The sequence below is a fragment of the Vulpes lagopus genome, chromosome 5 (genome assembly GCF_018345385.1).
Source record: "Vulpes lagopus strain Blue_001 chromosome 5, ASM1834538v1, whole genome shotgun sequence".
In the NCBI taxonomy this organism is placed as follows: Eukaryota; Metazoa; Chordata; class Mammalia; order Carnivora; family Canidae; genus Vulpes; species Vulpes lagopus.
In genome coordinates, this window is record NC_054828.1 from 33,686,206 (window position 1) to 33,695,083 (window position 8,878).

The 8,878-nt window shown below is 45.3% G+C and overlaps 1 pseudogene; it reads right to left on the reverse strand.

Annotated features, from left to right (window-relative positions):
- Positions 1-3,579: 3,579 nt before the first annotated feature.
- On the reverse strand, positions 3,580-4,624 carry LOC121491753 (annotated as a pseudogene).
- Positions 4,625-8,878: the final 4,254 nt, after the last annotated feature.

Here is an 8,878-nt window from a genome sequence, read left to right on the forward strand (position 1 = left end):
CTCAATCCCAGGACCCTGAGATCATGACCTGAGCTGAAGGAATATGTTTGACTGAACCACTCATTCACCCCATTACAATCATTTTTAAAAGTTAAGTTGTTTTTTTACTATTGAGTTTTGTGAGTTCTTTGTATATTCTGTACATTCAGATACACATTTTGCAAACATTTGTGGCTTGTCTTTTCATTCTTTTAAGAGTATCTTTAGAATAAAAAAATCTTAATTTTGAATAAGTCCAAGTACTTAATTTTTTCCTTTACGGGTTATTTTTTTCACATCATATCTCAGAAATCTCAGAGTAACCCAAAGCTACAATGTTTCCTCCTGAAGTTTTATATTTATGTCCATGATCTGTTCAAGTCCATTTTTAATAGGGTACCAAGTATGGATCAAAGCTAATTTTTTTTGCATATGGATATCTAATTGTTCCAGCACTATTCCTTGAAAAGCCTACACTTTTTCCATTGAATTACCTTGGCATCTTTGTCAAAAATCAATTGACTGGATGTATGTACATCTCTTCCTAGACTCTCTCTTCTATTCTACTTATCTACATGTGTCTCCTTTTTCTGATACCACACTGTCTTAACTACTGTAGCCTATGATAAAATTGGCAATCAGGTGGTGTGGGCTCTCCAACATTGTTCTTTAAAAAAAAAAAGAAAAGAAAAGATTATATTTATTCATGAGAGACACAGAGAGAAAGGCAGAGACATAGGCAGAGGGAGAAGCAGACTCCTTGAGGTGAGCCTGATGCGGGACTTGATCCCAGGACCCTGGGATCATGACCTGAGCCAAAGGCAAGCACTCAACCACTGAGCCACTCATGTACCCCTCCAACATTGTTCTTGTTTAAATTGTTTTGGCTATTCTGGCTCTTTTGCTTTTTCCCATAAATCTTAGAATCCACTTGCAGATTCTACCTTTGTCTGTGGGACCCATAGGCTTACGGGCGCTGACTGATCAGAATCCACACCACTGTTCATGATTTATTAAGAGTTGGTTCTAGTGTAAGGGAAGACAGAGCAAGACTCTGGGACCTGATGGTTTGGACTCAAATCCTGGCTCCAAGTCTTGGCAGAACTTGGGAAAGTTAACTTGACCTCCCTGTGCCTCAATTTCCTGTTCTATAACGTGAAGGAAATGTTAATACCTATTTCATGGGACTGTTGTGAGGACAGCAATAGCACGTGGAAAACAAAAGCAGCACCTGGCACATAGGAAGCCTTTGGTAAATGTTAGCTATTAATTGTATTAGCTTTACGTGCCTCAATCTTTTCCCTGCTCTCCACGCTCATGCTAACATTCCACAACCACTGAACACGAACTTTTCTTTCTTGGGTAATATCTCAGGTTTTTAAGCTATTTAATAGCCAGCTTATCACATTGTCGTGGCCCTCCTGGAGGTTCAACGTACAGCTCTTCTTTGCTGTTTCACCTGAGTTGGAGCTTGCTCTCATTATGAAATTTTGTGGAAAATCGGCTTTGTGAGCCGTATGATTTGGCTAGTAGTGAAAGGCCAAGCTGAGCTCTGCCTACTGTGTCCCACCAACGAATCAGAAGGCCAAGCCATGGTCAAAGACCCCCATAACAAGCAAGTAAGGCCCTGTGCCTCTCCTGTCCAACTGGTTCTGTCCTTTCTCCATCAACCTAGCATATCCCCATGGTCAGGGGCTTGATCTGTCTGGATCCACCAGGGGCTCCTCAGTGGCAGGAGTTGCTTCCATCATAGGACCAGGAGTTGTGTCTGAATAAAGCCCAGTGTCCCTGATCTACCACAGATCCACCAGAGCTTTCCCACTGGAATGGGAAGGCTTAAGTTTAGAGGGCTACAGCTACTCCAATGCTGAATATTTTTTTCTTAAATATTTTAATAATTTTTACAATCATAGTTCTAAAACGGATTGCTTTTTAACTGCCTTCTTTCAAAGAACTCAACCTTGGGGCGTCTGGCTGGCTCAGTCAGAAGAGCATGAAACTCTTGATCTTGGGGTTGTGAATTTGAACCCCATGTTGGGTGTAGAGATTACTTTAAAAAAAAAGAACTCAATCTTCCCTCGATAATTCATAGCCATAGTCGTGTCCACTAATGGCTATACAGTGATGTCATGACTGGGGCCAATGCACCCTGCTGTGATGTCTCATGTACCTTCCTACAGATCAAGTGCATGGGCTTCCTTCTCTGCCAATGCTTACCTGTTTTAGGACCCATCTCTTTGGTTCTCTAAACTGAGAAACGAACCTGAACTATCAATTTCCCATTATTAGTGGCAATAACAATGAGAAAGAGAAAAGCAGCCCCTGCAAGCCAGGAGCTGGCCTGGCACCCAGAGCTAGGCTGTGGTGTTCTGTTGTTGAACATAAATGCTCTCACAGAGCATCAACATCAGATTAGACCACTTTGTGAGTAGAGTCAGAGCATGACCACAAACAGGACCATTCATCCCTTAATCATGTCAGAACACAGACCAAACAACATCATTGGCCAGACCACAAAAATGACCAAACGTCTCTCCAATTTGTCTAATATGAGTGTTTGCTGCTGCTTTACCAATTAGTTTTAGTCTCCATTCCTTCCATCTTCTAGATCAGAGATATGAAGATTCCCAATGAGAGAATTTTATCTCCACTTTCTGACATTGTCTCATTCAGAGGAAACCCCGGCTTCTTTGAATACTCCTTAAAATCACCCACACTAGGGGCACCTGGGTCTGCCTTTTTGTTGTTGTTGTTGTTGTTTTGTTATACAAATTGAATAATTTATTGCTGGTCTGAGGCTTGCCTTCTTTTACATTTACATAGAATTTGCATTTTGTTTCCACAAAAAGCAAATGATCAATATTTAAAGGAATTTGATAGTGACCTATTCAATAAGGCAATTATCTTGGTAGCAAATTTTTATTGAAATCTCACATACCAAAAAAAAAAAGAAAGAAAGAAATCTTACATACCTCAAGCTTTATAAAAAGCCAACATGATTGAAAATCGGGATCTCCCTCTAAAGCCTTAGGTATTCAAAGCTAGAAACGGTTAATTTGAAAGTAAGCAAACAAAACAACAAAACTCCTGCGGCAGATCCTGGTGAAATACTTTTTAAAAATCTAAATGAGGGATGCCTGGGTGGCTCAGCAGTTGAACCTCTACCTTCGGCCCAGGGTGTGATCCCGTCGGGATCTAGTCCCACATCCGGCTCCCTGCATGGAGCCTGCTTCTCCCTCTGCCTGTGTCTCTGCCTCTCTCTCTCTCTCATGAATAAATAAATAAAATCTTTAAAAAAAATAAAAATTAAAAAAATTAAAAATCTAAATGAGCTTAATGTTTACAAAAGTTATTTTAGTTCAAAAGCTATAAAATCAAAGTTATCTTAATTCCACAAAGAAGGGAGAGGGTCTCCATGCCACCATTTCCTTAGAACCTCAGTTTTTTCCATCAAATTTGGCCACAAATCAAATTTCTGTGTGCCCCCATTTTCAGGAGATTCCTCTTACTGAAGAGGCCAAGTACAAACATGGAAGAGTAACTGCCTAAGCAAGTAGGAAAGTGTTCCATAACAGTGTGCCAAGAATGCAGAGTTCTAGGTTAATCTCTGGAACTCGATCTGGACCGTGACCTTGACTTCAAACGAGATCTAGAACGGGATCTTGAAGCTCTTTTTGGTGGAGGGGACACAGAATGTGCCTTTGAGGGTGGGGCAGGAAGGGGAGAATTTGAATGAGACTGGCTTCTTGATCTAGATTTTGACTTTATATCACCTTTTCCATTTTCTTTGGGGGAACGAGGTGGAGGATGAGACCTGCTTCGAGATTGCTCATACTCTTTTTTTTTTTAGATTTTATTTATTTATTCATGAGTGACAGAGAGAGAGAGGCAGGCAGAGACATAAGCATAGGGAGAAGCAGGTTCCATGCAGGGAGCCTGATGTGGGACTTGATCCGGGGACCCTGGGATCACGCCCTGAGCCGAAGGCAGATGCCCAACCGCTGAGCCACCCAGGTGTCCCGCTCATACTCCTTAGATCTGCTTCGAGAGCGCCAACGGGAGCCCCGATCTGACTTGGGCTTAGATGTGCTTTATGACCTAGATTTCCTGACTTTTGATCGAGAACGTGATCGACCTTTGCTCCGAGACCTGGATCGGGAGCGACTTTCTGAGATACTTGGAGATCTACTGCGGCTGCTCCTATGACTCCCACTTCGTGACCTTCTCCTAGACCGTGACCTTGGTCTGCTTCCAGAGTAAGACCGCCTATGGCTCCTTCTGTGGTTTATCCTCAATGAGCCTAATATTTCTGCCATTTATTTCCACACCATCCGGTGTATCCAAAGCAGCTTCACGTCGGAGTGGGAACGGAATTCAGTCACGCCCTGGTTTGAGCGTTCTTTGTGAGCGTAGGCATGGGTCACTTCACCTGCTTGTCTCATGAAATCCTTTACATCTTGCCCACAAGATTGCAACGACTTGAAAGATCTTCTGCAATGAGCCTGAACGCCGTACGAACAGGTGGCCGTATCCATCCTGCCCGAGGCTCTCGGCTGCTGCAGCCCCAGCCTGCGGCCACCCCGCGCGGGCTCCGGGTCACGCGCCGCAGGGCTCTCTGCGGTCCAGCGCGGGAGTCCCGGGCCATTCCTGGGGTCGACCTCGAGGAGGCGGCCGGAGCCACCGACAGAGCCCTGGATGTCCTCCCGGACGTTTAGCTAAGGCGTCCTATGTGGACCCGGAGGGCAGGGGCCCCGAAGGCTGGCTACCGACCCGAGGGCCGCAAGGCAAAAGCCGGGGTGCCCGGGTGGGTGCAGGTGCGGGCGCGGGGTGGGTGCGGGTGCAAGGTGGGTGCGGGTGCAGCGACAGCCTAAACACGTGCCTCACCGGGCTTCTGCCTTTGGCTCGGGTCGTGATCCCAGGGTCCTGGAATCAAGTCCCACGTCAAGATCCCTGCTCAGTGGGGAATCTGCTTCTCCCTCTGCCTGTGTCTCTGCCTCTCTCTCTGTCTCTGTGTATCTCTCATGAATAAACAAATAAAATCTTTTGTTTAAAAAATCATGGGCAGCCCAGGTGGCTTAGCAGTTTAGCACGGCCTTCGGCCCAGGGTGTGATCCTGGAGACCCAGGATGGAGTCCCACGCCAGGCTCCCTGCATGGAGCCTGCTTCTCCCTCTGCCTGCGTCTCTGCTTCTCTCTCTCTCTCTCTCTCTCTCTCTGTGTGTGTGTGTGTGTGTGTGTGTGTGTGTCTCATGAATGAATACACAAAATCTTAAAAAAAAAAAAAATCACCCACACTAGCCCAAATCCTTAATAAGTCCTCATGACACCGTTCTGAATATTGAGAGATACGGTGCCTTCATTCAAAGAGGATACCAGTAGGATTACAGGAATCACAGCAGGGTCATTGGGAAGCTTTCTGTGTCCCTCAAGTACCAAACCTCCGGAGAAACCTGTGTGCAAGGAATAATCTGTGAATCCTTTATATATTTTGAATCAACACAAAATCCTTTGGGGAACGTGCTATCTCCCGCTTGCCCACCCACCCCCACCCTGGCTCCAGATTATCCTGAGAGAGGGATGGGCTCAGTTCTACTGCATTAAGGAGAAGAAAAAAATTTAACTGCTCAAAAAATTATTGGTGGAAAAATGTCTGCCAACAGAGATTGCTTCCATAATGGGGCCCAAAATAGAGTGAGCAAATAAAGCTGTTGAGACATCGATGGGTTTAGTTTCAGCAAGTGTTCCCCGCTATTTAGAAGACATAAAAATGATATTTGCAATGAGCAAGTAGTGTTTTATTTCTGGTGGGGAAGTATTTCTCATTTAGCCCATTTCATTTCCTTTATGAAACAGGAAGCGAACATCTCACGCTTTTGGAAGGTGATAGCATATAAAACTGCATCTGACTGTAAATGTGAGGCTATTCAGTCTGTTGTAGTTAAAAATTTGAAATTTTGGCCAATGTGGCTTTTTTTTCTTAAAGGTTTTATTTATTTATTTAAGAGAGAAAGAGAGCATGGGACAAGGGCAGAGGGAGAAGCAGACTCTCCACTGAGTATGAAGCCGGACGTGGGGGCTCTGTCCCAGGACCTTAGATCTTGACCTGAGCAAAAGGTAGATGCTTAACGGCTCAACTGACTGAGCCACCCAGGGGCCCCTTGCAAATGTTTTAAATGGAGGAAAAGAGAACTGATGGTGCAGATGATGTGCTTCATTTCAGTCTTCTGTTCCCATGGTCCTTTCAGAAAGAATTCAGGGCCCTTTATGCAGACAGGAAGTTTGCATTTCATCATGAGTTGGTGGGAGAGCAAGTCTGGACCCCAACCACAGAGGGGACCGCTCCCCCCTCCCCGTCTCTCACTTTCTCAGAAGTTCAGTGGCTCAAGAAGAAGCCCCAGTCTGAAAGCCCATAGGAATCTTCCATCCTCCTGCAGGCTGTATCCCTTGCTGCTCTGCCCCTACAGTGCGCTGTAACTGCCTACAAGCAGGAGGAAATAATGATTTTCTCCTATATGGCAGTGTTTTCTTTTTCATTCCTTATTGAGCTATCATTAAGTCATGAGATACTCTGGGGAAATCACTTTAATCTCTTCGGGGTGTCTCACAGTCCCCTGAAGGTGATTTGAGTACATCCAGGCAATATTTCACTACTGAATCAGGGAATGAGCTGCTAGAAAAACTCATTTGCTGTTTGACTTGCATGTCCCGGGCCCTCAGCTGACAGGATGGCCTCCTCCCACGGCCTGCTCCCTCCTGCTGCCTTCTCAACAGCGGCAGCCCGCATTTCCGCCCTCCGCTGACTCCTGAAATCGAGAATTGGTCATTGCGGTGGGATCATAGTGGAGGGGAGACGTCTGTTCTTCTCGGTCCTCCACTGGGGCTCTGTAACCCAAGGCAGATTAATAAGAGAAAAGCATACACATTAGTTTAATGTGAGTTTTACATAACAGAAGAGCCCTCAGAAGGAAATGAAGGCGGGCAGAGGCACTCAAACCAAGAGCGATTTTATGTCGGGTTTGAGGAAGAGTGGGAAAGTCATGGGGAAATGCGAATAGATCAGCGGGTAGTAAACTGGGGGTAGTGATGCCTCTTTTGTTCAGATTCCTCTTGGCTGTCCCTCCATTTTCGGAGATAGGAATGTTTCTTTCCTCCTGGTGAAGAGAGGGCACCTCTGACATGAGGGTTTTATGTGAGAAGGGCAGGCAGTCCCTCTTGCAGTTGCCCTTTCTCAAATCCCCTCAGTGTAAACTATTCAATATGCCAAGGGATTTGTTAAAACACAGGGCCCCCCACACACACACCGATTTCCCCTAGCAGCTGGATTTCTGATTGTCTTCAGGGCCAATTCTGTTCTCAGCTTCTCCATCTGTGAAATGTAAATGATCAGGGGCTGGTTTGGCCTACAGCCTTTGAAGGGCCATCAGTTGGAGGGGGTGATGGAGAGCCAAGATATTTCCAGAAGATGGAGAAGGATTAGGAGTTATTTCCCTCGAGGTCCCAGAGTTTAACTGTATACTCCTAGAAAGAATTATGAATATATTCTATTTTCCCAGAGCAATATGATGGAGTCTCTGCTTCACTGTCCTAACCTAAAACTCACAGGTCATGAAAGCTGGAAGGGACCCCAAGGACCATTTAATTCAAGAGTTCTCAACTGTGGTTGCTCTTGTAATCATTTACTGAGCTTTTTACAAGGTATCCTACCTGGACCCCAACCCCCAGAGCAATTATATCAGACTCTGGAGACAAATCCAGAGCCTGCTTTCCTAAAGCTCCCTAGAACACTTCAGTGTCCAGCCAGTATCAAGCACCAAAAATCTGGATAAAGCAGAAGACAACCTGGGGAGGTGATGTGGGTCAGACTAAAGTCTTATGAGAAGGGGATCAGGGGCAGCCCCGGGGGCGCAGCGGTTTGGCGCCGCCTGCAGCCCAGGGCATGATCCTGGAGACCTTGGATCAAGTCCCACATCAGGCTCTCTGTATGATGCCTGCTTCTCCCTCTGCCTGTGTCTCTGCCTCTCTCTCTCTCTCTGTCTCTCTGAATAAATAAATAAAATCTTAAAAAAAAAAAAAAAGAAGGGGATCAGATGGCTTGTGGTGAGTAAGGGACAGGCGGGCTAGGTGGGGAGAAATAGATAGGGGCCTATGGGATCAGGCTTATAGAAATCCCCAGAATGCGGAAGTGTAAGGAAAGCAGAGATAAGGGAACACACCAGACCTCCTTGCCCTAGGTATTGGGGGAGGTGAGGAGGTGTCTTATTTATGACAGTCTCCTGTGGTCAACAGAAAAGAAACAGACCCTAAAAAGACCCATTAGAGATGTTATCACTAGTTCTGTTTACACAAAGTTGCTGTCAGTAGAGAAATTTAAAAGATTTAAGATCCCTGGTTAGCTTTTAATGAAAGATTATTCCTAAAAGCCCTCAGTGGCAACCCCTCTCAGTCCTGAGAGCTTTTTCTGTATCCTTGCTTAGTAAAACTATCACTTTACTCATGCTCCTTTGTCCTCCAGAATCATTCTTCAACTCTGTGAGACAAGAACCTAGCTCTCCTGCTTCAGTGGCAGCCAAAGGCAAAAGTCATACAAGGACTAGGAGGGTGGAGACCTACAGGGCAGCATCAACACCATCACCCAGTCAGCAAGTTTTGAATATGTGCTGCGTGCCAAGCTCTCCAGTGGGTAAAAAGGATACATAAGTGAGTTATTCACTCTGCTCAAGAAGCAAACTATTTGCTGGCGGACTTGATCACAAACCAATAGCTGGAGGAAGGGGAAAGTGGGGTTTATGCTCAAAGATGTTCATTGCAGTATTATTTACAAAACAGAAAGCAGTATCCAGTCATAGGAGAATTCTTAAGTAATCGCTAGGTTATGTCTACTTGATGCAATATTTTGAAGC